This window comes from Siphateles boraxobius, unplaced genomic scaffold (genome assembly GCF_051911475.1).
Source record: "Siphateles boraxobius isolate OS27281-9 unplaced genomic scaffold, OSU_SipBor_1 25, whole genome shotgun sequence".
Classification (NCBI taxonomy): domain Eukaryota; kingdom Metazoa; phylum Chordata; class Actinopteri; order Cypriniformes; family Leuciscidae; genus Siphateles; species Siphateles boraxobius.
In genome coordinates this window covers 23,607,165-23,628,893 of record NW_027508866.1, presented here as the reverse complement: position 1 = coordinate 23,628,893, position 21,729 = coordinate 23,607,165, and the positions used below count along the sequence as shown (strand labels likewise).

Genomic DNA, 21,729 nt, shown 5'->3' with positions numbered 1-21,729 from the left:
GCCTGAGACGATTGGATGCGTTTTCCCAGAGTTGCCTGTGGTGCAGGGCCACTGCAGGTCTTCGGAAAAAGAAAGAGAGCGGTTCAAGCACATCTTCGCAACAAGAGACGAGTTTCAAGGGATTCAAGGAAAATAAAGCTGTAAGTAATCTTCCCAGTTGTTTGAATGGGCAGAGGTTGCTAAACAGTCCAGGATGTGGACACACAGGGGACCAGGGCTTGTGTTCTCTCTTCGTAACATGAATATAGACCACCCAGGGCCCTTCACATAAAGGTGTGGTTTACAGATAACTGACTGGCAGTGCTTGCAGAATATGAGCCAAAATATACAGCATTACTCTAGAACAATAGAGATGGGTCTGAGTCTACTGAGAGAGAGGTTGCCCATTTCAGGAAGAATGGTTTGGGATGTTTTTTTCATCTGAAGATATGGACTTTATCCAGACATAAACACAAGGTACAAGATGAAGTCTAGTTGGGCACCAACTGGTGGGTTTTGTAATGAGCTGAGGAAAGCAGGCGAAGACGAGGATCTAAACGCAGGGTTATTTAATAAAGTAGCACATAAAACAGAGAACACAGAACTCGAAGTACAAAGGAACAAAACCAGGAGGATCACAGAGGCAACCATTACACTTACAACAACTGACCAAGTAACAAGTGAAACACAAGGGCTATAAATACAAAGGGACAAACAAGCTTAACTAAGTAATTAGGAAACAAGATCAATCGTGAACTAAGCAACAGGAAAAACTTCAAAGGACTACAAAAATGGCACAAAACAGGAAATAATAAAAGTCCACACAAGACAAGGGGAACACAAGACTCATGACAGTTTTCAGGCCTTCAATGAAATGCTGGAATTTTTGTTACCATGAGAACAGCACTTAAATTATGTTGTGTGCACTGCCAGCTTGCATAAGGCAAATAATACTTAATGACTTTAAACTTTTTCTGGATCTGTAAGGACCTGGAACACAACATGATATAACTTTGAATACCACAAATCCGACTATCAATCTCCTTTCAGAGTTCATTGTATATCGTTGCTGTCGGGCAGAAACCTTGCATCTTCATTTTTCGTCATTTTTATTTATTTTCATAAATCACTACTATTGGTCAGCCTTCACGTATTTCTGGGGGTTTTGCAAAACCAATGTAACGTATAAAAAAAAAAAAAATGTGTGACTAAACCTAGTATCTCCATTGGATCTTCAAACTCAAACTGTCAGTCAAACCTTATTATTTCGCACCCGCACAGAGGAAGGGTAAATAAAGTACTGGTTCCATGAATAAGTACAGCATCTTCTTTACTCAAGAAACACAATAAATACATAAAGACTAATATTTTATGTATTTGAGGAGCGGAGAAGAGTGTTTTATTCTAGCATTTATCATCGAGTTGTAGCCAATAATTAAATAGCTTGTGTGTAGCACTCTATCTTTAATTACATGAGATTGTGGCCAAATTAAATAAAAAAAACTGACTGACCACATAACTACAGTAAACTTTATAACCTGTAAGCTGGTGAAAACGTAATGTGATGCACTTACCGCCTCGGATGTGGATGTTCTAATGACAGACAGAACATGTACAGTATGTCTGAAATTAGCTGGTCAAAAACCTCGTAACTCAATTTGAAGCTTAACTTTGGTCAAATGTTAATAATTTAATGACACATGCTTGTGTCTGACTATATATAAATCCACAATATCAACATTGACAACGCTGTGTTTAATTGTTTAAAAAATAGCGGGTTTTTTTTTTTCATTTCTTGAAAAGTAGCAAGATCATTTCATTGAATCAGTTAAAACAACACTGTCTGAATGATTAATTTCTGAATTGGACTGATCCAGTTCTTAGTGACTCAGTACAACAATGTATGATTTTTTTAGTCATATGGAATAACTTTTATGATATTTTTATTGTGATTTTTGCAACGCTTGAAAGCTCTGGTCCCTATTATTCGTAACTGTGTGGAAAAGAATGACCAGTACTTAATTCAAAGTCGTCCCTTTTCTGTTCTATGGAAGAAAGTAATGATGAAAGATGAAATCATTTTAATCTTTTGGTGAACTAATCATTTTAGATTTAGCTCAATGGCAAATTGTAACCAAACTCTGTGGACTTGATAAAACCCATGACAATTGTGTTTGCAGATCACAAAAAAAAAAAAAAAAGTTATCCACATTTTCAAAAGACGTCAACCTTTTTGCAAGGCTCCAGTGTCTCTAAGGAAGTGTAGAAGTAAATTTAACCTGGGTAATGACACAGAGAGCAAATAAACAAGTGAGCCCATGCATATTTCAAGTTGCCCACCCAAAGCCTCTGTGATACCCTTCTACATGGGGAAAGCAGATGATCTAACTAGTAAAAAAAAAAAGGAATATAGCATCTGTTTGTTGACTGCTCACAGTCAATGTTTGTGCAGTTTGACAGACACAGCTAAAAGTCTTCTCGAAAGGGGTAAATTACGCACATTTGGATCTGGCTTTGAAAACAGGCATCAGTTTGACGTGAAATGGGGATAAGGCTGCGGAGCACAAGAGCTATCATAGCCACTCAAGGCTGGAATTTCCTCAGGCACTGGCCAGAATAAGATGGCTACCAGATGCCAGCTATTCACTAAGCTTTTGGCTGGTTTCCCAGGAGAAATGCAGCCTCAGCCAGTTCTGCTTGAAGGTAGACTGTGCGTGAACACTTACCCTCATTTTACTCAACACAGGATTAAACAGAGAGGACAAAAGCATCCCCGACTGATTGATTGCCTTGTTCTGTGGTTCCAAACATGGCCTGAAGACTTGATTACAACTTAGTATGGCACAAACTTTATCTTGGAAGCAGCACCTTTCATGGAAGTTGCACTTTGGAGCATTCTCGGTTTATGACACCAGTCATTTACCTCGAACAAGAGGTTTCCATATACCGCAGTTGTGAGTCACAGTTAAAGCCAAACTTGGAAACGTTCATTGACCCAACAACCTCTGCACCATGTGAAAGCACCTATCTTCTCTTCGAAAGCAGACGTCGCCGCTCTCAAGGAATTAGAAGATCTCTCTTAAGAAGGACCTCATCGACAATGAAAGCTCAACACCAGCCTCGGCTGCTTGGCATTTAAAATGGCGCCACAGTCCCGCTGCATGTAATTATGGAGGCCGTACGGGCCAATGCTCACTTTGACAAGCTACCACATCACGAACAGCGCAAAACTCCACAACGCCAACATGTCATTTCAGCAAACGAGCGAACGCAAATAAATGTCAGACGACACAAAGCTCAGACCAGCAGCTGCAAGAGCCTGTTTCTTGAATCTGTATCTGGCATGAGGAATATGGCACTGGATCTGCAGAGTCTCTTTATATTCAATCAATGCCAAGTGAGTCATGGGGAGTATAAACCCCAGGAGTGCATTGTGAAGTGCTCTGAATGGCTTGTTGAACGTTCTCCAGCGTAGTTTATCAAGTCTCAGGCTGGTTGAAGGTTGACAAAACTCCCTGCGGAGGTGTTACTGTTTCACCTGCTGCAAGTAATAGGTGCTGAATAGAGAAAAAAGTTTTACAAACAACTGAAGATGATCCACTGGTAAAAGGTTTGCTGAGCATCAAACAGCATGACAGCTAGAGTATCAGATGTTGCCTGCAGGTATATTCATTTGTATATGGTTCCCAAACAGAGGGAGTTCTCTCCAGAAGATAAAGTACTTTCTTTGTGCATATGACTCACACCTGCTGGGAAACGGCACACATATTCTCTTACCACTGTTCCAACATGCTTGGCTCATAGAATGCCTGTCTCTGGCATGAGAGGGGAAACAAAAACTGCACAGCATCCAGACACAAGCACTGCAGCACAATCAAACCTTCTGCAGACAAAATTTTGTTTGAATATCCTTATTGATAGAAGTCATATGTCTAACAAACATTTATTCTTGTAATGTGTGCATAGTGAGGCCATTCCTCAAACGGATTACAACCATTCGAAACCACTTATTAAATCTGAGTGGCAGCAAGAGATCCTCAGAGATAAAAGGCTTTAGCTGAATCAAAGCGAGTTGCCATGACAGGCCCGAGCCAAGAGAATTCTTACCGCCTTAAATCAAACTGCCAGCACTTATGAGGTAATCAGAACCCTTATGTCTCATAAGATGATTTTAAAAAGTAGAGCATGATACTAGTTTTAAAAGATGGATTATATATACTTGATAACTTCGTTGAATCTATTATGTTCCTATTTTTTAAGAGTTTTTTTGTCCCCCATTCAGACTTTCTAAAAGTATAAAGTTTTAGGGTTTTTTTTACACCTGGCTCGTTTGGAGCATTTGTTTCAGAACCAGAATTTGGTGAGTTTCCCCCTTTACTTTGGTTCTCTTAGGCATATATGAGCACGCAAATCGTGTTTGGATCCACACCAAACAATCGCTTCAGTTGAGGTAAGAAGGCAATCTGACCCAACGGACCAACGAGCCAAGCAGTATTAGAATTCATAACGGGAAATGTGTTATATAAAAAGCAGCAGTGTCTGATTCTGTGAGTGAGAACATTATCGGTTGAAAATCAAAAACAGTCCTTCCAGAAAAATGCAGAGTTTTTTTGTGATTGTTGCGGGCAAAAATCCTTGATTATGCGGCAAGTTTTCTTAAAAAATGCGATGGAATATTTATGCAATTTTATGCGATGAAATTGCGGGAACTTGCAAAAACTGCAGGAACTTGCAAAAAGTACGGGAACTTGCAAAAATTGTTTGATGAAAAAAAAAAAGAAGTTATTCCTCAACACCCTGTTCTCACTAGGCTACTACCTTAATGTAAGGGTCATTTCTTATTACTTCCTATGATAAGCAAGCATACTACATCACAGAAAGTGCTGTGAATATTTAAGTTCTCATCTTTTTTTTATTTCAGACCTTAATAAACACATGGTGTTAAACACAAACTTACAAAACTTACTTTTCGATGATGTTCACGTCGCGTAATTACGTCACTTCATAACGTTCCCATGGCAACAGGGGGAAATGGCTGCTCTTGTGCGAAGTAAACGCAACATCTTTCAACTTTCTGCTAAGATATGTGTCTTTTTTGCAACGAAAATGCGGGGACTATGAAAAAATTGCAATCATATTTTGCGCTGAAATTTTGCGCCATTTATGCGGCGAAAGTGTGGTGTATTTGAAAAAATGCGGCCCCCGCATGAATATGCGGACTTTAGCTGATTATGCACTAAATTATGCGATCGCATAATCGCGTTTTTCTGGAGGGACTGCAAAAAGCGCTTTTTCATCTTAAAATTTTGTGTAAGTTCTCTTCTCCATGCATTGCAAGAATGCTGTCCCTGTGAAGCCTTGTGTTGCAAGCAAGACGAGGCCGATAGTTGTGAGAGCAGGGCGAGCTCACGGAGGAGCGGGAGCATAAAAGGAGGAGCGACAACAGTGAAGGACGAGAGAGGACCAGGCCTGGACTATTACGTCATGTTTTGTTTATCTGTGTGCGGCAGTCATCCGTGAGGGGCTGCCGCTTTTGATTTTGTTTCGTGTTTGTTTATTTTATAATTAAAGTCTTTAAACGTTTGCATGTTCCCGCCTCCTTCCCTGAACTAACAAACCTTTCTACACCTTTATTACCAATATAACTCCTAATTAGTTAATGTATTAACTAACATGAACAAACAATGAAAAATAGGCTACATTAGTTACAATATTACTAATCTTTGTTAATGTTAGTTTATTAAAAATAGACTTGTTCATTGTTTGTTCATGTTAGTTCACAGTGCATTAACTAATGTTAACAGATAGAACTTTTGATTTTAATAATGTTTTGGTAAATGTTGAAATTAACATTAAATCAGATTAATAAATGCTGTCGAAGTAGGGATGGGCGATATACTGGTATACAAGATAAACCAGAAGACATTGGTCAACCGGGAGAGATTTTGGACTATCGTCTCTATCGCGGTTACGCTCACGTGATGTTGCTTTGTTGCAAGGTCATGAAAGCTTATCATTTGCATGCGTTTTTAAGCTCTGCGGTTTAAAACGTGATTGAAGAGCAATTAGCAGCGAAAGAGAACTAATTTCGCTGCTCAAAGAGTGTGTGAGAACTGAACCGAGTGCTATTTGCCACCTAATGACCATGTACTTGTGAATGTAAATAGTTAAGAAAAAAAAAAAAAACAGTATATTGGATCCATGCAGTCGGTCTTAAACTGACAGTATCCAAATGTACCTGATGTCCGTTTTAATGCTAATCAAACAACAACAAGAGAGAGAAAATCTCTCACTGCTTTTGATTGATTAACTTTTGTAACTTTAATAAGAATAATTGTATATTTAAATTAGCTACTCTGTAAGGGTGTGGCCAAGAACAGGCAGGACAGGGAGTGAGCAAATGAAAAAATGTATTCTTCCAAAATAATATACAGGGGCAGATATAATGAAAATAATTCCCAAAGTAAAGTCTCTATGAAAATCAAAGACTTAAGATGGAAGTTAACTGAAACTAACAAAAATTAACCAGGCCTAAAAATAAATCTCCCCGGTTAACAAAAAAAATAAAAATAACTACAAACAAAACAACTAAGGTCAGCAGATCATGATGTTACTGTAGCTAGACCAGCACCTGACTCCATTGATACCTTCACCACTGCTAGATATACTGCTTAGCCTGTACCAAACAAAAATAGAGGTAAATATCAAAATAAACTTTTCCCCAATCAACAATAATATTTACCTCAAAATATACACTGTATCGTACCTAACATAATTCAATCAACTACTTAAAGCACAATACAACAACAATTCCAAACAATCAAAACAAAATTAAACTGAATGAAATAAAATAAAAAGATCCCCCTCCGAGCCGGATCATGATGGTACAGTTCAATTTCCTCTGGAACAGCACAAGTTTGGAGGCTGAAGCCCCGACTCTTCCTTTGTTTGCCGACTCCTGGAATGCGGCCGTTCACTCCATGGACCAGAGAAATCCAGGACCCAGGTAGAGTTAAATAGCAAAGAAGAATATAAGTAGTGTGCACCCTTCTATACATTCAAACTTTAATAAACTGTTAACTTGTTAACCCGTCCTGGGTTTGTTTTTTATACTAATGGGATTTAAATAAAACAAACCATGTTAAACTAAACTTCAAAATAACCAAATTAAATCATGATAGAATTAAAGATGTGATGTGAGCTACGCACCCGTCACATACTCCGTAAAGACTATGCATTTTTTTATACATTTACTTTATACATTTTATGTAGTATTTCTAGTGCTTAAAGTTTTTCAGATAGTCCTTTTTCATGTGTCTCTGTTCTATTGTAGTTTGTTTTCATTGCGCTTTCTTTTTCAGTTTACCTGTTTTCATTGCGCTTTCTTTTTCAGTTTACCTGTTTTCATTGCGCTTTCTTTTTCAGTTTACCTGTTTTCATTGCGCTTTCTTTTTCAGTTTACCTGTTTTCATTGCGCTTTCTTTTTCAGTTTACCTGTTTTCAGTAAGCTTGAGAGGTTTTTCATGATATATATATATTGTTATTGTGAAATAAAATTACTCATATTGTGATATAAGATTTTGTTCATATCGCCCACCCCCATGTAGAAGTATAAATTATTAGTAGTAGTAGTAGTTCACTAATGTTAACTAAACAACTGTAAAGTGTTACTAAAAACAGTACAGATTATGCAATACAAATGCAGGATTGAAAATGCTTTTAAATGATGATGATGGTGAACATATGCAAAAACCTTATATCTGATCAAAAAAAATGAATTTGATATTCAACACAAAAATAAACTCGCTTCTTGCACAACCTGCCATGTCCTGCATCTCACCAAGTAGACTTCAAAGACGTGGACAAACATCCTCTATTTCAGTTTAATTACCGCATTTCCCAACTGTGGGGCTTCACCAGACCTCAACACTTTCAACTCATAAACAAACCCTTAACGAACTTGAACTCTTCTGCAATGACTCACCCTGCCCTCGCATTACAGTTTCAAGGAAAATGACAAAATCTAAAGCATCACGCTGCATAATTAGTCGCCCAATTACTGCCCAATGCATATAGGCTATATATTTTGTAGGGAAACTGATCCTGAGCAAATACATACGAAACAGTTTAGGCAGCCTAAGCAAAATGTATGAAATCCCATCTAGGGCCTCAAGCAAGTTAAATCTTGGAGCAGCCTAGAGCCAAACACATCGGTGTGCCAGTGAGATAGTCGACCACGTCCCCTTCGCTGAGGCCCTTTTCCCCTGACAGAACAAAGAGCACTCAAGTCTAATTCGAAATTGATTACAGTCAGCCACTCATAATGCGTGCAGAAATATGCATTGGAAACGAGTGTGCTGAATGAGGAACAGAGCTTGGCAAGTCAGAAAACCAGAGAGGATTCAGAGGATTCAAACTTTGCTGACGTATTGCTTTCCTGCATTAAGAGTGTTAAAAAAAACAAAAAACACCTGAAGTTGTTTTTCTCATGTTTGCATTCCGCTTTCTAGTATTTACAGTATATAAACGTTCTTAGATATGAGGAATGCACATCTGGGCAGATGTTGTCTATGTAGGGTTCAGCTGCTAGAAATGATGATGTTCTTAATACCTGGCTAAAGCGAGGCCTGATGTGGAAACTAAGAGAGTGGTCTGTACTTAAGGAGTTTTTCAAAAGTAGTCGAGACAGTTTGGACTGTGCAACCAGTGTACACTGGATCCAAGGTTAAAATACACAGAGATTCAGCACAAATGACTGGAGACACTGTTCCCAAACAGTTTAAAAACAAAGACCTTTCCAAGAGATTATAAGCATTAACTGTCTCGTTCTGTCTTATGTCAAAGATGTACAAACAATTATATTCACCGTCCACTGTAACTGCACAGGCAAGCTTATGAAAGCACACTGGAGTAAAGAAGAGTAAGGGAAAGAAATGGCAACTGTAAATGCCCGGATTCTGATTGGCTGTTAATGTTTGTATCTTTCATCAACTGAAAAAAACAAACAAAGTGAAAGTTCTATCGAATGCTGTTAGCGTTATAGTTGTTGTGTGGACTCTGCTATTCTTTTACATTTAGAACATTTTTCAAAACTATATTGTTATCGCTATAGTTCATTAGGTGGCTATAGTTATAGGCCTTAAAACACAAAAATGTAACATCAGTAACTTTTTGTTACGCATATTCCATTGGTCTTACTTTTATATGAATTCTCAATATAACTTTAAAACGTCCTTCTTAATCATTAAGATATGTCTAGTTTTTAAAGACGTTGTGCTTTGATTAACATATACACATTCAATTTAAGTCTACACAAAATACCATTTGTTGTTACATTTATCACAAATCTCCATTACAATTATAGAGCACTAGTGTAACAAATGTAACATTGGCGTAGTTACACCTTTAAGTGATTTTAGTAATGACTGCTAATATGTCAGATTTGTTTGAGGCAAACTGCTATATGCTCTCCTCTATTTAGTCATGTGAGGCTGGCAGAGTTTATTTTTGGACACATAGCCTTGCTATTGTTAACAGTTATTTCTTTCCTAGATACCTAATCAGGACACAAAGTATCCAGCTTCACAGAAAACTGAAAAAGTATGGCTGATCAATCCCACAAGGGGACAGGATCCCCGACATTCAAACTAATAACAAATCAATATGCGTTTCAATTAACAAATTGTAAATTTTTGTAAAATGAAAATAATAATAAAATAAGATTTTAATGTTATACACATTTGGTTAGGTTATCAAAGATGAAGATTACTGACATAAATAGAATTTATAAAAAGATGAAAATATATAATAACATAAAAAAAAAACATTTAAAACATGGAAAAATAACTTTTAAAAGACTTTAAAAAGCTATTCTTAAAAAAATGACAGAAGAAAAGCTAATGAAAAAATAGAATAGTCACTATCAAATATATTTTGAAGTGCTTAAATAAATAATTATATATATATATATATATATATATATTTTTTTTTTTTTCAAAAGTCCAGTACATTTGCAGTACGTAACACTTCTACGTAGTACACAAATTACTGTAGAATAGATTAATGTTTTAACAAATAACTCTTTATCTGTCCCACAATAAATACATCATCACGCTCTACTCAACAGGTATCGAGCTGCTAGCTACTGTGTGCATGCGAAGTTATTTCACTTTTTCAAAAACATACCGTTTTTTAACATAATAAACTGCTTATCTTCACTGCAGCGGACACATTTCCAAGCGCAGCTCCCAGAGCTCACAGTTATATGATCTCCCTGGGGTCGCCGAAACTTTGTTCTCACTGTCACTATGATGCCATTTCTAACACATACAACATTTTCCCAAAATGTAGCTCTTAAAGTGCCTCTGGTCAATCCTTACCTTACTTTTCTTCAAACATTAAACGAGCATTTTGACGCGGTTCCTCTCCATTGCTTTGGCTTCGCTTCACCTTCGTAGTAGAGTCAGGATTTAGATCAGACTTCCCCTCCTCTCTTCCCATTGGAGAAGAGCTCTGTCAGTACACACATGCTCGCGCCAGGATTTCCTGTCCTGGGCGGTGTTTCCACTGGCATACTACCATTCTTATCGTACTTAAAAAAAAATAAAAATAAAAGTGTGTAGGATGCCTTCTGCACAATTTCTGTATGTGATTTTCTGTAATGACTGGAACAACAATGATTATTTTTAATTATTATGATTACAGATAAACAGTAAAACATAATCTCAATCACAAAAAAAGAAAAGTACAAACTAATTACAATCTCCACTAAGCGTACAATAAAACTTTGGTAGCGTTTATAATTAAATTATACAAATTATACTAAATTATACCAACATTCATTATTAATAATGCACATGTATGCATATACGCCTATATTAATACTCTTAAAGTAGACAAGAAATTGAAGTTATGATAGACTTTTCTGTAACACTTTACAATAAGGTTCATTAGTTAACATTAGTTAACTACCTTGGTTAACATGAACAAAGTAGGAATACTTCTACAGCATTTATTAATCTTGGTTAATATTAATTTCAAAATTTACTACATTATTAAAATCAAAGGTTGTATTTGTAAACATTAGCTAATGTACTGTGAACTAAAATGAACAAACAATGAACAGTTGTATTTTTATTAACTTACCAAAGATTAACTAATACAGCAAATGTATTGCTCATTGTTAGTTCATGTTAATAATACATTAACTAATGTTAACTAACGAACCTTATTGTAAAGTTTTACAAACTTTTCTTTTCTATTGTGACGTTTACAAGTGTTTGAGTGTGTAGAACTTTTTATTACTTGATGGGACAAACATATAGTCTTGCAAGTGTTTGCAGAGCTTTTATTTATTATAGTAAATATAAGTGTGGGTATTTCTGACAGAAGTAAGTGTGCAGGACTGTCCCGTGTCTTAAAAATAACAAAGTGCAGTGCCCTTAATGCGCACTAAACCCACACTATCTCCACTACCGCTATTCGAAGCTAAGCGTATCCCACCATGCATTATGTTCGGGAACTCATAAGCCCCGAAATCACGAGATGTCGAGGAAAACATTCCACTGTAATTTAAATGAATTAAATACATATAATTCGGTACAGTAAAAACATAAAGTGTTCAACATTTTATTGGTGCAAAGATGATATGGTAAGTGTAGGACTATGTGTACTTTGTACAACATTTGCATCTGTTTTTATCACTTAATTAGAAGCACCACAATTTTAAATTTGTGTCTTCTGTTAGATAGCGACTACTGAACAAACATGTAGAAGTTTATTTTAAAATGCAAAGTATTGAAAATATAATAAATAAAAAAACACTCAAGTCCCATCGAAGTAATACAAAGTGTTACACACACTTGCAGTCTTTATGCCTACTTGAACACTTGGGCTAAATAGAGGAAATACATCATGCAAGTAGACAAGTGGTCAAGTGAAAAGACGGCAAGTTTGGGTATTTGGACAGGGCATTTAACAAGGCAAAAAACAAATATCAGACAGGACTTGATTTGAATTGATTGGATTGTTGGATGGTTGTGGTTTGCAATTGGTGGATCTCATGTGAGTCACAGGTTGCCCCGCCCTCACGCCAGTGAGCGCATCATCAGAGAAGAGAAGAGATGCTACAAAAAAGAGTGGAAGTGATTGCGATTTTTGCAATTGCGGAAGTGATTCATTAAGGATGTGAGACACATTAATAAAAAAAAAATAATAATAATGATATGCTCTAATAAATTGATACTGCAAAATTCTACAAAATTTATAAAAACACCTTGGCACAATGTTCTACACACTCTCTCATTTCTCTTTTTCCGAAATCTTCCTACAGGGAGAATTGCAGTTGGATGGCGCAGGACAGTAAGTGTAATCCACATATGATTCATCTACAAGTTTATGTTATGCCAGCAACACCCTTTATATGTGATAAAGGCTATATATCTTTATATGTGATAAAGAGTTGTCACAACCTGTTATATGTCATTTGCTTTAGCCTATTCTTTATGCAACTTTGCTCCATCGCCCATTGGGTCATTTACTCAGCAGTTTATATGGTGTCATTGCTCACACTACTGTAAAAAATGATTGTGATTTTAACTGTAAAAGACTGTAAAAATGCTACAGTGCAAAACTGTTAATTGGTTAACAGAAAGTTTCCTTACTATATACGGTAAAAAACTGTGATAGATCTAATGGTACATTTAATGTAATTTGACTGTAAAATACTGTTAAATTTACAGTTTTTGAAAGTGAAAAAGAAAACTCATTGTATAATTTAGAGTGAAAAAAGGTAAATTGACATTCCCACAATTCCCTGTGGGTCACTTCACATTTGAAGTATTTTTGTTGAAATAACTTTTTCTTCATAGTGTAAGGAACTCAGCTTTTTGGAAATATTAATAATCAATAATATCTTGTTATTATTAATTATAAATATTTGGGTCAGTTAATTGGATTAACTTGATGTGGCTGAATTAATATTACAATCAATTAATCAGTTCTTCCAACGAACTCTTTTGATTATTAATTTATTCTAAGAAAAGGGTATCTTCCATGGCCACAGAAGAATAATTATTTCTTCGCCTGTACAGTACTTTGAGCCAGTAGCAAAAACCGTGATCGTAAAGTGACTTGCATTGCAAACAAAACAGAACCAAATACATATTATGTACAAGTTTTATTACCTAAATATAGATATTTATATGAATATAAATAAACTAAACAACATACACACATGAATTCATAAATAGGTTAGTGATAGGATGAAATTAGAAACCGGAAGAGGGTCTATGAGAAGAACCATCAGAATTTCATTTTCACATTTCATTGAATTGAATACTTACATTTGTAATGGGAACAATTCTTGAAATGGTTGAAAATTGAAGTCGTTGATGGTTCCGGCAGTGTCAAGTGGAAGTTGGTTGAGCGTTCTCTTTCTCCAGGAACGCATGGCTGGTTTGGTCAAGGCCTGGGACTCTGTTGAGGCCACGCCGAGCACCCAGGAGAAGTGAGGAAGTCGGAAGGATGGGTGATTGGAGTCATTGTTGGTTGGAGTCTTTGTTCCAAAACTCTTGAGATTGTCCTTGGTTCTTTGTGAGAGAGTCATCTCTCTCCTGCCTGAGCCCATATCTGGTTGGAATCGAGGCCTGCTGGGCCCTGGGGCCCCCGTGGAGGGGGAGGGGGTTCCCCAGTAACACCAGAACAGTGTTGCGGCTGGATGAAAGAACTAAGAGAGGGAGGTCACATGTGGACTGTCTCTAATAAGGCCTGGAAAAGATCCTCCCCTAAGGGTTGAACTCGACCAATCAGAAAGGTGACATGTCTGAGAGGGAAAGTGGCTCTTAGTTGATTTACGGATCTTTGTCCCTAGCATGATTATACCTTCATTAATGCTCAAATAGCTATAACACATCCACACTGCATTCTAGAAGAAGGTGATGTACATCAAAGAGTGAGTCATTAAATGAGGATTAATTAGGTAGGAGGCATGATACAGGTGAGGTTACATTGATCGTTAGTTGGTTGTTTACCAGGATACATACCGTAATATATACCTAATAGTACACGAGACAGTAAACCATTTACACTGTTTCTTTCACAGTTTTATGCATGTTCATTTATAGATCAGTTAGTCTATGATTAATGCAGCAAAGTCTGTTTTAAAGAGGGTTTCTGTTTCATAGTCCCTCGGAGGTCGTAAAATCTCCTTATCATGCCCTGTAACATGACACTGTTTCTGCCCTTGTGTTTGTTCATTTGGGCTGTGTGAGGAGTTTCATAAACCTTTGTATATAATGAATAATTAGTATGTGTCTGATTGGTCCATACCCTACAATAGTTTACTTTTTTTTTTCTAATCAGTTATGTACATTACGGTTTTATGTTACATTTAATGTTGTTAAATTAATGTTTATTGCATTTAACATTTCATGTGTGTTACCATGATTGTGTTATGAAATTTAAAAAAATTCAATAAACATTAATTTAACAACATTAAATGTAGTATTAAATTTCATGTGGAAGAGCTGCTTGTGATGAGCTTTGATTGATCATGTGACTCTCATCACTGCTGTGGTTGCTGTTTTTTTACCGTAAAAATTACGTTTTATTTTTTTAAATGCAAATGTTCACACTCTGTAGATTAGGATAGGCATTGCTTGTTTTCTCATAGGTATTACATTTTATGTATGCAGTTGTTAATTATGTATGTCTTGAAATGTGAATCTGGTCAGCTCTACCTTAAGCCTGGTTCACACGGCAAGATAATTAGGCCCCTTTTAGCCCCGATTTACCCCTTCCGACAATCTTAAGGATGATCCGATTATCGTAAAATAATCTGATCAGATATTCCTACCGTGTGTGGTGTGTTAAGAGTGCCCTCGTCTGCTCGGAAGGACGTCGGGACCGCTCCGATCTCAAATCGGGGATATCCAACATGTTGGATTTTTTTGGCCCGATTTCCTCTCGTGTGTGGTGTCCCCCGGGGACAAACGAGCACGCAGCCTGTGGACTGTGGCGTGTAGCCAATCAGAAAGCGAGGTGACGAGGCGCCGGTAAACAAAATCAAAACAGCCGGCGGCATGGCGCACCAGAAAGTCCGGTGGACGTCGGAGATGGAGGACCAACTCGTCGACCTGTGGCAACACCATGAATGTTTGTACAACGTTTCGTGTAAAGAATATCATAACCGAAAAGACAAGGAGAGGAATTGGGCAGAAATTGCTGCAGCACTTGAGATACCAGGTAATGTTTATCTACACTACCCATCGCTAGCATGACGATAACATCCATTCATATAAATGTCTCGTGTCATGATTGTTTACTCTGAAGTCACGCTTGATCTCGAGGTATTTTGCGAGATTTTCCGCCTGACCTGGGAATACTCGGGAGTCAAATCGGTTTGTGTGTGATGTGTTGATTCTGCCGTGTGGCTGCGCACCACACACTGTACGACCAAAACTGTTAGACCCGTGATTTTTTATCGCCGTGTGTGGGGTCTCTCAGGTTTGGAAAATCGGCCGACAATTTTAAAATCGTCCCGTGTGAACCAGGCTTTAGACCCAGTATGAAAGTCCTCACATGGAACCCATGGACAAACTCATTTAGGGGACATCATTTGGATAATTCAGATAGAGCCAACATGGAACCTGATATTCAACTGACTATAAATAACTTAGCAACTACAAGTCAACGTGTTCTCCTAACCCGAACCTTAACACCTAACCATAACCTAACAGTCTACTGACAGTCTACTACAGCCTACTAATACTCTAATGACAGTTAGTTTACATGTAGTTGAAAAGTTACTTATAGTAAGTAAAATGTCTAAAGTGAATATATCGAAATAAAGTGTAACCGAGAAATTCAAAGTTTAAGTAAGCAGAACTGTCAGATTTTAATTTTGTACTTATACATTTTAATTGTTCTTAACTTGAAATCTTTGAATACACTACTTCATATATTTAACTTAAAATTTCATGTAATCCCAATGTAAATACTTTTATTAATATAAGTTTGGCTAGCTTTAACAAGCTAGTTTGCTAACATACTAATTTGTTTACATGTTAACAATGGTATGTTATTCAGTAGCACTTGCAGCAATATAAAGTTTTATTTGCTCTCAAATCAAACTGCATGCACCGCTTGTCACCATGATGGTAACTATCCTAAAACCAACATTAACAGAAATTCTTCTAAATTAGCATAAAAAAACATTAATCTTTACTAAATCACCCACTTAGCATCAATCTTGCACACACAAAAAACAACATTATATTACACTTAATTTTAGCATTTGCTCTCCCTTTCGAGTGCCAACGGCAGAGCATGCTGGGAAATAGACATCCCAACTGTTTCAGTTAAACTTAAGTTCTTCTAAATTAAAAGAAATAATTTCATACAACTCAAAACAATGAAACAGTTCAGTTTACTTAAAATATATCGATTGTGTGAACTTGAAAGAAAAAGAAAGTGCTTAATACTCATAAAAGTTAATTTGAACTAATTAGTTTAAAGGTGCTCTAAGCGATGTTGGGTGACGTCAATTCTTGTTGATGTTCGAAGTATTGTCAAACAAAACGGAGGCTAGCTAGACCCTCCCTTCTCCTTAACCGCACACAAACCCCCCAAACATTACCCCCAAATCCTTCTTGTCGGTTATTGGCTGGAACAGTTTGTTATGTTTCGTGGTGCGGGTTAGCCCTGTTTGTTTTTTTTGCTGTTTTTGGAGCCTGGGGTGACTACAGAGACCACGTTTTTTGACCCGTGTGTTCAGGGGACAGGCAGCTAGCGGATAGTTAGTTCATGCATTCATGACCTCGAGACTAGATTACTTTAATGCTTTATTAGCTGGCTGTCCTGCATCCTTATTAAACAAGCTACAGTTAGTGCAAAATGCAGCTGCTAGAGTTCTTACTAGGTCAAGAAAATATGATTATATAACACCAATTTTATCATCTCTACACTGGTTACCTATTAAGTTCCGTATCAATCACAAAGTATTACAACTGACCTATAAAGCCCTAAATGGTTTAGCTCCTGTGTATTTAATGGACCTTCTATCGCCCTACAATCCATCGCATTCTTTAAGATCACTAAATTCGAGGCTTATGGTCATTCCTAGGATATCTAAGTCCACTAAAGGAGGGAGGGCGTTCTCACATTTAGCTCCCCGACTCTGGAATAGTCTTCCTGATATTGTTCGAGGCTCAGACTCGCTGCCCCAGTTTAAAACAAGATTAAAGACGCATCTCTTTAGCCAAGCATTCATATAATGCTTACCTTTTATACCACTGTTGAATCAGATCGAATGCATTACTATTATGAACAGCAGCTATGCTAATTATCTCCCATCTGCTCTTCTGCTGTTATCTCGGGACGCTAATCCCGAGGTAAATAGCGTTCGTCAGCTCCAGCTCCAGTTTTGATCAGCCTCTCACGGAGACTTCAGATGTCCCAACACCTGCGATGAGATGACTAAACGCCTGTGAAGAGACGACTCGACGCCTGTGAAGAGACGACTCAACGCCGGCGATATGTTATGCCCTAAATTAATACAATATTAACTAACTGTATTTTTTCTATGTACATTTCTGAATATACTTTCTGTAAAGCTGCTTTGAAACAATATGTATTGTGAAAAGCGCTATACAAATACATTTGAATTGAATTGAATAGTGAGGAGATGTTTGCTGTATGTGACAAAAACAATTTTTGGCCTAAAAAACGAGTGACATCGCTTAGAGCACCTTTAATTTAAGTTTGTCCTACTCAAACCAATTAATCATTTTGAGCGTTAGGGTTTACGTACCACCCTAAGGACAGTTGGGGCTAATTCAGATAGGGCCGATATGGATTCCATGGACAATCCAATGCAGGGCCCATACTGGGGCTTATTCTGATAGGGTCGACTTGGAGGCCATGGACAAACCCATTTAGAGCAATAATGAGGCTAATTCAGATAGACCCGCCATGGAACCAATGGACCAGTGTTAATTTAAATCTATGAAGAAATTTTTTTATTGACAACCTTTTTTTCTCTGACTAAAACAAGACGATGAGAGACGACACCGACGTCATTAAATGATAACTGTGACTATATAAACACATGCAAGGTTGTTGACGGAAAAAACAACGAGACTGAAATGTGTTTAAAAAATAAAACTTGGCCAAAACCACTTGTTTTTGTCGAATAAAGGAGGAGACAACACATTACAGACTGTTTTTACTAGCGTTATGCTGATGGTTGCCAGATTTCAATAATTTAAACCCCCAGTCAGTGCTTTTCTGTTAAAGGAACACTCCACCATTTTTTTTGAAATAGGGCTTATTCACCATCTCCCCTACATTAAGATAGGTGGGCATAAGCATTTTTGTCTCAGTCTATGCATTGTCTTAGTTTGTCAGCACCGACGCTAGCTTAGCTTAGCATAATGAATGGAATCCTATGTTGTCAGTTAGCATGTTGTGGGTAAAAGTGATAAAAAAAACTAAAAAAAAACGAATTACTTCTTGTAGCCTGCGTATTCACAACGAGTACAAATAGCAATTCAGATTAAGACTAGGTGATTTCCTAGGCAGATATTGACTTGGGACTATATTAGGGTGAATCACAGGCGAAGCACTGCTACTTGGGTGCAGGCATATCACGCAACACCTGAAATTCCCCAACTTCCGTCAACATACCGGCGTGAATATTAGCTCGATATTTTTACGACAGTAGACATAGTAAATGGCGATGGACATGGGGGATTTTGTGCGAGCCGAAGAGGATGACTTCTCAGACAGTCAAGATCCAGAACCATACCTCTATGAACCAGAGTTTTCAGAAGAGGAGCTGCGTGCAATGGAAATAGACCGACAGAAGGAGTAGGTTGCGATCGCTCAACAGCCTGAGGACGTGAGGATGAGAGCCAATTTTTTCACAGGTAACGATAACAGCAAAAAAAAATAATAATAATCATGTTGTTCATGCTACATTTAGTTCACTCAACATAAGGTTATAATAGATGAGGCAATTTGAACCATACCTTATATACAGCTTCTCAGCATCTATCTTACTGAATAAAGACACAGATTCACGTAAGGAGTAATAAAAGACAATTTACATTTGCAATTTTTTCTGCCTGTAACATTCTGCCAACATGCTACCTGACAACATAGGATTCCATTCATTACGCTGCCAAACTAAGACAATGCATGCACTGAGACAAAAATGCTTTTGCCCACCTATCTAATGTAGGGGAGACGTGCATAAGCCCTATTTCAAAAAACGGTGGAGTGCTCTTTTTAGAGAACACTACCCAGTCTTTTCAATAGTATCTGGCAACCATGCGCACAAGCTCTCTACACTGCTGATGAAGCACGGATGATCTGAAAACACATGCAAGTAGGCTGGAGTTCAGCGATCTTCATTTGAGATTTTCTACTTAAATTAAAGGGTCATTCAGTCGGTCTGTGTTCTGTCACGAGCTGCTTGCGCTGTTGTGCGATAAAATCTAGTTGCGATCGAAATGCAGGCTGATATCCAACAGTGGTTCTCAAACTGAGGTACGTGGGGTGACCATAGACTGTAAAAAAATACAGTAACCTGCTAGAAATATATATGCACAAAAAAGAAGAGTTTTTCTGTTAATTTAATTCTACTTCATATTAAAATAAAATGGAGCATATATTTCTAGCAGGTAAAATACCGTAAATAGCTAGGCTACATGACATCCAAACAAATTCCCTCATCTTTCGCGGTCAAAACTGACTGCATCCACAAGCAGGCCAACAAATCACACTACATTAGTGCTGTTCTCGACAATATACCTTTGTAAAAGTTGGGATTTAATACTTACTAGCATGAATAACAAATATAGACACCGACTTTTCATTGATATAAGATTAAAACTCTCTTCGATACATACCATATTGTTTTTAATGTTGATCTTATGAGCAAGAATGCAGTGTTTCCCGAATATCCACACGATTTCAAATGTGACATTGATTTTATACAACAGTTCAGCAAACAAAAGGGTAACATTAAACCTCTGGGGTCTAAGGTGTTTTTGGGGTCCTTGAGATGTTTGAGCCCGTTCTCATCCTTTGGCGGCATATGTGACGCCATATGACAAAACGGCGAAATACTACGCACATGGCACCCTTTAGCGTGAATATAACACGCGAACCCAAGGCGTCATAAAGTTGACTGGCATCCTTTAGCGTGAATATGAGACGAAGACCCTACCCCACACCTAAACCTACCCATCACAGTGCGTGTTATATTGACGATAAAGGGTGCCATGTGCGTAGTATTTCGCCGTTTTGTCATATGGCGTCACATATGATGCCAAAGGATGAGAATGCGTTAGATGTTTTGACATTTGTGCTTTTGTCAGTTGCTTATAACTGGGTCTATATTAATGGCAAAGGTGTCATTACACTCTATTTAGCATAAACACTACCATAATATGTGAGCAACATGTATACATGTTTGTATTTTTGAGAGAATATTGCTTATGCATGGTTATTGAAAAAAATAAAACTTAAAGTTTCTGAAATAAGGCCAAAAAACACATACTAAATATGTGTCCACAAGGCGTTTGACTAATGGGTATTGTCGCCTAGAGTTTTAGCTTCAAAATGATCTGAAAATCATCCTCCCTAATCATTTACACAAAACAATACATTGATTTAAATTTTATAAGACACTTTTTCTTTGGAAAGGCAATATGTGTGGAGGCGTGTTTACACCTGAGAAGACAATGACCGGATAATGTGCATAATGAGCTGCATAATGAGCCTTTCACACAGGTGTCACTGGGTACCAAAGAATGCGAGGACAAAATAAATTATATATATATATTAGGGGTGGAGCCGAACCCGAATACGGTATTCGGAAAGGCACAAATAACGTGTTTTTTACGAATACTTATTTCGAACAAATACTTTAGAAAATATTTGTATTTGGGAACAAGAAAAACTTTATATCAAAAAGCTGCGTTTCCTCACGAGACCGCAGTGCGCAAGTGAGTGAGTGACGTTCAGGAAGAGGTGACTGACACAGGCTGCTCCACACAGCAACAGAGAGGGCTCGGCTGAGCGAAAAAACACTTAACTGCATTACTATTTTTGTTGAATAGATTTTTGTACCTTAACTGGGTTCCGGAGGCAGTTTATAACTTTCGGGAAGTGGAGTTTGATCGGGAGATTATTTCATTACGCTGCATTATTGACGTCTGCAGCCGGGTGCTCTCATGTTCGCTCTGTTTACGTAGCTCTGTTAGCTCCGTAATTATTTGTTTTTATTACTTGGCTTGGTTGAATTCTAATGTAGAATGCGGTCTGTTATTTCCATGGTTATTTCTTAATAACAGACCGCTGCTAAGTATAACACACCGTTGCCACGAAAAACAGAGCGTTGCCATGGATTCTAAACGTAGAGACGGAACGGACTATTTTTTTTAGCGGAAGCAATACAATAGTTTTTAAATCAATAAACTCCTTTTTAAATCAATATTTTGAGTCAAATTATTGATTTATTTGGTAGGTAGCCATGTAGTAAAAGGGATAATGTATAGCGAGGTAATTTGTTATAGCGAATACAAACCCTTCAGGCTGATTCAAGACCCCTCCGTTTCGCGTCAGGCTCATAATCAACCGCCTCGCTATACATTATCCCTTACTTATTCTGTCTGTTCAGCGTCCTCCAACAAGGACGGGTGGTGGTGGGATTCATAATGTTCACAATGGTATTTTATAAGTTGT

General features: G+C 37.5%; 1 protein-coding gene across 2 annotated transcripts in view; it reads right to left on the bottom strand.

The window, feature by feature from the left end:
- The window catches only part of il11ra (interleukin 11 receptor subunit alpha), a 55,049-nt gene extending 44,514 nt beyond the window's left edge, over positions 1-10,535 (bottom strand). The window contains exon 1 of one of the 2 annotated variants that reach the window (XM_077243268.1): positions 10,359-10,535. The gene's annotated coding sequence lies outside the window, so the exon portion shown is untranslated. The remainder of the gene's footprint in view (positions 1-10,358) is intronic. The other variant, XM_077243267.1, reaches the window with a different exon arrangement.
- Between the last annotated feature and the right edge of the window lie 11,194 nt (positions 10,536-21,729).